General features: G+C 40.8%; 1 long non-coding RNA gene across 1 annotated transcript; it reads left to right on the top strand.

Moving 5' to 3' along the window:
- The first annotated feature begins 1651 nt into the window (after window positions 1-1651).
- On the top strand, window positions 1652-6480 carry LOC114019747. The gene is made up of 3 exons (XR_003564743.3): window positions 1652-4000; window positions 5434-5487; window positions 5709-6480. It is a non-coding gene; the product is annotated as an uncharacterized LOC114019747 (long non-coding RNA).
- Window positions 6481-7059: the final 579 nt, after the last annotated feature.

Raw genomic sequence — 7059 nt, 5'->3', positions numbered from 1 at the left:
AGGCAGTGTCCGACCTTGATTAAAAAAAACTGACCTTGTGCTTTAATTTAACACAGAAAATTGGTAACAAAGCAGGAACATTAACCATGTGCTCAACCCAAGCTGAGCTTTTCTGCATAAAATAAAGATGGATGAATTAGTTCACAGTTGGCTGAAGATTTTGACCCTGGATTCCTCTTGTGCATTGCAAATCAGGTAGCTCCCTTGTTTGTTATTCAGGACAGTAAGGTGATACACTAGAATCCTGGTTAGCCAAAAATACCTGGAGACACCCTCACATGTCTGTAAATGCTAATGTTTGATTAAACCCAAAGGAGCAGGTTAGATAAATAAGGTTCTATTGGTTGAAATTAGCTGGTATTACCCTCAGCTGCAGTGGGGTTTAGATGAAAAAAGGGCAAAATCTTGCAGTGAGCCTCTTGAGCTGCCACATGAACCAAATCAGGACGTGACATGTGGATCAGGTTGGGTAGCACTGTCATTGTTTCATCACTGTCAGTCCCTCTCTCTCAGTGTCACATATCTGCTTGGCTGGTGGAGGTTCTGTTTGGTTAGATGATTTATACAGATTTGTGGTGTTCGGGGAGAAACAGAAGCCTAATGTCTTGAAGGTTCAGATTTGTAGTGTATCCAGAAAATCTCTCCATTACAACTGCAAGCCTCTTTTATGCATGGCCAGTTCCTAAGTTGTGTACAAGAGGATTCAGGAATGAGAAATGTCATCTACTATTATGCATATTTTCATCATCTTCTATCATGAACATTTTTTCCAAAGTATGCAGCCATTGTTTTGTTTGCATTTGTAGGCCAACCACAAATCTTCAGTGGTCTAACATAAACATTGTGAGCATATGCTTATGTAAACCAATTTAAACCCAGCCTGGGAAGTATAATTACAACAGAGACATTTCCCAAAGAGAGACTGTGTTTACCAGACATGTTTTCTCCTGATTTTTTCAGTTTTAAAGCATTGTTTTCCTGTTGACCAGTAAAGGCACAATTATAAAAAAAACAACAAAAACCCTCCCACCAGGGTTACAGAAGGAAACGCTTACTATAGAGCAGAGTGGATAGTTCCTATGGATAACTTATTTGATTAACTTTTCCTTGTGTCGGTTTGTGAATTGTCCATGAATGCACCATAGGTTTTCTCAAATTTATTTTGTATTCAAAATGATTTGCTGAACAATATCTGCAAATAATTCTTGTTCTGCAGCTTGCAGGAGACCAGGTTGGTGTTGGTGTTTGATACAAAAGTTGTGACTTTTTTTTTTTATATCACAAGTCTCATGATATTTGATGTTGATCCTAAATACCCAGATTCTGGAGTCCTGTGATTACATGAGAATCTCAGCTTTCATGTAAGTTGCTAGTTTTCCTGGCTACAGGGAAAAGCATGAAACTGTGACCCAAGTTCACTGTAAAGACTTGTTTCAGAGTAGCAGCCGTGTTAGTCTGTATTCGCAAAAAGAAAAGGAGTACTTGTGGCACCTTAGAGACTAACAAATTCTCTAAGGTGCCACAAGTACTCCTTTTCTTTTTGTAAAGACGTAGAAACCAGAGGGCAAATAAAAAGATCCCCAAATTTATTATTCACAAAATTCCCATGAATTTTAAGATAATCTCCTGATACTTTTTGAAGCCTGACTCATGAGTTTTGCATGCTTGGAGCTTGCAATGCTGTTGATATTCCTAATGTGTTGTTTTGATTTGGATGTCATATGGTACACATCAGTTTCCTGACTGCACGATCATAACTCGTAGAATCAGGTTCTCAGATGTTTACAGATCAAAAGTAGACATTTAGCATTAGTCAGTGAAATAATGTTTGTGCTTATATAGTAGTATTAAGGCTTCTCCCTTTAGTGGGCTGCAGCCATTCAAGGGCAATGTGATCCCGCAGGAATAGACCTGATATCGATCCAGTACTGAGCAGTTGTTACATACACACCTTTTGGGAAGGCATGTACACACATGTAATATACCATGCTGTAGATGACCCAATAAAGTGTGAATCAGCACAGAGATGAGCAAGGCTTTTGGCTAGGAGATAGGTAGAGTACAGGGCAATCTGAACTCACAGCCAGCCTGCTACCTCCCTGGGGGGTGAGACTGCCATCTGTGTGATTTGTTAGCCCTGTCTTACAGTAATACAGTTACAAAGGCCATTAAAGTAGGACTCAAATCCAGGTCTCTTACTGGCCAGAGTACTCCATTATCAGGTACATTACTGGGACTGGATAATGTATTGGCTAATGTGTATGAGAGCACCACTGTGCCCTCAGATGACAGAATGTCAGACCTTATCTGATTTGTGGTATCATGGTGGCCCCCTGTATTGTCAGGCCCACCAAAGCTGACATGGCTACTGCTAGATGTAAGAGTTTCTTCAGGTAGACACTCTTCATAAATACTTTTTCCCAGCATAGTTCTGTATATAGCTCCTACCGGGAATATGTGTCTGAGCTTTATTACACAAGGATTGATTGAGCAAATCTCTGGATGGGGGGCTCTCTAGGATATAAATCTGTGTTTAGCAGCACACAGTAACTTTCAATTTCCCTTGACCTTACAAGAGAGAATTTAAAAATTCATGCTTGTTTGTCCCCTGCCACTAGATCTAACCTGCAATATACAGCATGATACCTGCTCCTTCTGCTGTGCCATTGCTACCTCATTACTACTCAACCTATACTTTACTCCCTTACCTTGCAGTACAGGAATACTACATACAGTCTGACTTCACGCCGTACAGTACATACCATCCCCATTTATCTCAACAGGAAATGAAGCTTTTATTCCTGTAGCATAAAGCACACCAGGTATCTGGTGTATGACTGGGTAGAAGTAGGTTGTGAATTATTAACCTTTTAGAAATATGGCTCTATCAAAATTGTGTTTAAAAATACTCCTATGCAGTCATTTTATTTGGCATCTTCGGGACATTTCCAGTGCTCAAAAAGCTAGTCAATGTTCTGGCCCATGTCAGCTAAATCCATGGTTTTCCTTTAGCATTTCTGACATCTGTGATGGAAAAAGCTCTAACATACATTACAAAGTGTTATGCCAGGGGGCTAAATGGCTCAGGAGGCTGATAATAGGATAAGGAGCCTTTCACTTTTAGGTCACCGGTTTAAATCCCACCCTAGCTGGCAGTCACCAGCAGTTGCTACCATCTGGTGGCTGTTTGGTGATCTGTGTGACATGAGTTGGTGAATCATAATTGTTGTGTGAGAGGCGTTGGTGGACAGCTGTCATCACTAAAACCACCACTAGAATTGGCACCCTTTTAGGCAGTCTCAACAGAGACGCCAAAGACTGAATGAGCAATGAGAAAAGAGACTCCTCTTTTCCTCCCAGAGGTGGTCCCGTCAGAAAAGGCTTAGATATATGCTGGTTAGTGTGGGACATTACCATGGTCTGTGCTGTATCTGATAGAAGACTTCAGCTTCTGGGTCTGTGAAATGAGCAGTTTTACATTCACACTCTACAAAGATTCTTCCTGATATGAAGAGCCGATCATTAACCTTAAAAGGACACATGCATAAGGAACAACATCTGGAGAGACTGTACCTACCTGAGGCACAATTTGCTCTTGGTGCAACTCTGAATAGAGTCTTCCTCAGTGCTTTAGCATAAAAGTCATGCTCTCAGGGAATCTCCAGAGTTTTTCATTAAGAATCTGTACAGCTATCAAGCAGCCAAGGCACTACATTTAATAGCCATCTGGCGATGACTGACGCTTTCTTAGGTAGAGTCTTTCCCTAATTAATCTCTCAGTGCCCTGCAGGGAGTGGATGTCAGAAGGATAGATACTGCACTTGGATTTTAAAAAGATGTGGCTAATTTTATGATCTCAGGTGAGGCTATGCAGGCTGCTGTAATAAGATGTCATCAGGCTGATTAAACTTCATGCTTTGTGATGTGCGCTGAGTTGCTGACCACCTGTGGCAAAGGGTCACCCCTGTTCCTACTTCAGCAGAAGCATACAATAAGTCAGGTACATTGTTTTCTATTTCCCCCTTTTCTGTGAAACAGGAGGTGGTGGATGAAGATGGGATACCAGTCTTTAGACACAGTCTTGTTCCTAAAATCTGACCTACTCTGGTAACTCCTGGATTCCTATCTTCTGTACTTAGAATTCCAAAGATGGTATCTTAATTTTCCTGACAGTGCTTTTCCTTTCTACTTCCCACCATTGTCTAGATGTCCCTTTTAAAAAAAAATATTTTTTTTATTAAAGTGATTCCTCCTCACCTCCCATTCAGCCCTGTCCCCTTTGCCACATAAATAACATGATTCCAGTGACTGATAGCATGGTCTGAGCTACCATCTTGTCCTGAATTCTAATTAGTTCTGGAGATCCTTCTTTCTCACACAGAATATTTTAATTTTTTGTAACAGAATACTGTGGTGCACTTTCTGGAGTAACAAATAAATTTCATAGCAGATTGCAGTGCCACCTACAGGCAAAGTGAAAACATGTCATCCAAGACTTTTTGTTTTCCATTTAACTTTACTAATCCCAAAAAGAAGACATACTTCTGCTATTTTAAAAACTATTCTTCAGGTTCCCTCAGGAGTTTTCAGATTCATTGTCTTTCCTGAATTAATATTTTGATATATTTGATTTAATTGCGCATAAAACAAAGTATTATAGCGCTTATTTTATATATCTATAAGAGCAATTGTTTTCACTGAAAAATGTCTATTATTTTCATGCTATCCATCTGATCCATTAAATAACTTGGGGAGTTCTTTTGTTTGGGGAGTTCAATGTCTTGAATCTCATCTATAAACTTACTGGCAATCAGTGCAGATCCCAGAGCACTGGTGTAATGAAACTCACTTTAATAAGAGTATTGCTGTGTTCTGTATTAGCTTCAGTTTCCGAGTGGTCTCAGTATGCAAAGCATTACAGTCCTCTAGTCTCAAGATGACAAAGGGCCTTATTGGCCAGCTCTGTATCAGCTAAATTAGGTATGTTAGATTAGTAGCTTCATTAACAATTTTCTTACAAACTAGATTCACACTTTGAACTTGGACCTGCTTAAGTTCTGTCCTTGTTTATATCAATCTTACAGTAAATGATTCAAGTATTTTCTGATGAAAGACATCAGTTTGGCAAAGCTGGAAATGGTTGTTCTCTAACGACAGAACAGGTACAGCCAAGCCATGAGCCTGTAAATTTCCCCACATTGCTTTGCCAAAGGGTCTTAGCTCTGCTGGCAAGTTCATTCTCTGAAGCCCATTCAGTGCATCATTCCTCTGTTGACCCTGTGAATAAGGGGGCCAATTAATGATGGTGATTTTGGGGATGATTTTAGGTCCTAGACAAGATTATATCCAACCCATTTTACGTTAGACTGTGAACAGCCTTTATTTTATTATTATTACTATTATTTATTTTATTGTTGTTTATTATGCTACCAGGCCATCCTTCAAGAAAGCCAAGTCCAGCGATTCCTTTTCAGCAACAATTAATAGGTACGTTACTAAGAAAGACCAGGCTGATTTTGGAGTGTGTGTATTTTGGAGGAGATATAAAGGGTTTAGGAACACAAGTGCCCTCCAAGATCAAGATTCCTGAACACCCAGTTCTGTTGTAGTACAGGGTTAATGTAGGAAACTGTCATTCTGCAAACACAGGGATGGCGACTTCCTGTGCTGCTCTCTAATTTTGCACCTTTTTGAATTATTATTTTTAGGCAAACAAAGGACATGTCTGACTCCAAGGAGATGTTATTATTCCAGTGCACGCTTCTAATCTCAGGATGAGTCATTTCAGAGAAAGGGAAAGGAAATCCACCATGAAGATGAAGAGCCTAAGGCACTGCTGCAGAACATTGTACTGGCTTTGGACTAGTGGAACTGTGCCTGTGATGAATCTTGTCAAGCCCAAACTAGAGTGGCTAATAAGAAATCACACCACTTTACTCTTCCCATCTACCTCTCCTATTCCACATAGCCCAGCTGTAAAAGCCAGACTGGGCAGGAGGGTTGGGAAAGGGGGAAGTCAGACTGTGCATCTGCTGGGCTGTACTAGATTTTTAAAATGTATCCTGAAACTAAAGACAGAGATTTGATAATCCTTGTCTAAGGGTGAATTTTCCTTGGCTGGCCTGGGATTTTTGTGGGGAAGTCATTCCTCCCTTCACTGAAACTGTTCACTGCAAAGGAGAGAGACAAAGATCCCTACACAGGGTGACTTCTACAACATTTGCTAGGGGGAGGATGCATATGCTCCCTGCTAATCGTAAAGGGATTAATTTGCAGGCCTCAATCCCTGCACACCATGCCGAACATTGCCCACAGTAAGTCCTCCCACGAAAGCCTTCTGTGACACTGCAGCCCATATTCTTCAGTCATATTATTCTGATATGATTATGACATAGTTATGATGTATTTTATGCAAGATAAGTCATGTGACATGTCACTGAAAAGGTTATGATTTACTGAATATGATTATCCTATTTGCATGCATGTATCATTTTTTGTATCTGAAGTTATTAATATTGACTATGTCTCTGCATTTCAAATGTAGTTACACCTGGGGAATACCCACTAGGCAAGTTGCTTTCATTCTAGACAGTGGGTGGGGAATGGGCCCTTAGGAGAAGCTTATCTCCTACCTGGGGAGCCTTCCTGAGAACATTACAGACAGCCTCCAGTAATAGCTGCTATGACTCTGCAAGGACATGTGACGAGACCACATGTCTCTAGACACCATCTTGGGATGTCACTGTTTTTCCACAGACTGGTCGGGGAACCAAGCTCGGAAACAAAGGGTTCCTGCCATATGCAAAAGCTATATAAGGCAGTGAGTGACATCATCTGGTGTTCTTCGCTCCCCACTCAAGAAGACTCCTGGAAGCACCTGAGGAACAAAGACTGAACTGGGAGAACGGCTGGACCCAGGCTAAAGGGATTTTTAGCCTGTGACTGGAAGACCTGGGGATGCCAAGCTGAAAGCAAGAGCAGCTTGCCCCTCAAGAAGCTGTAGTACATTACATATCCCACTGTTATTGTGGTTCAACCAATTCGCCCTTCTTCCCCTAT

The sequence above is a fragment of the Chelonia mydas genome, chromosome 16 (assembly GCF_015237465.2).
Source record: "Chelonia mydas isolate rCheMyd1 chromosome 16, rCheMyd1.pri.v2, whole genome shotgun sequence".
In the NCBI taxonomy this organism is placed as follows: domain Eukaryota; kingdom Metazoa; phylum Chordata; order Testudines; family Cheloniidae; genus Chelonia; species Chelonia mydas.
This window is presented reverse-complemented; position numbering and strand designations above follow the sequence as displayed.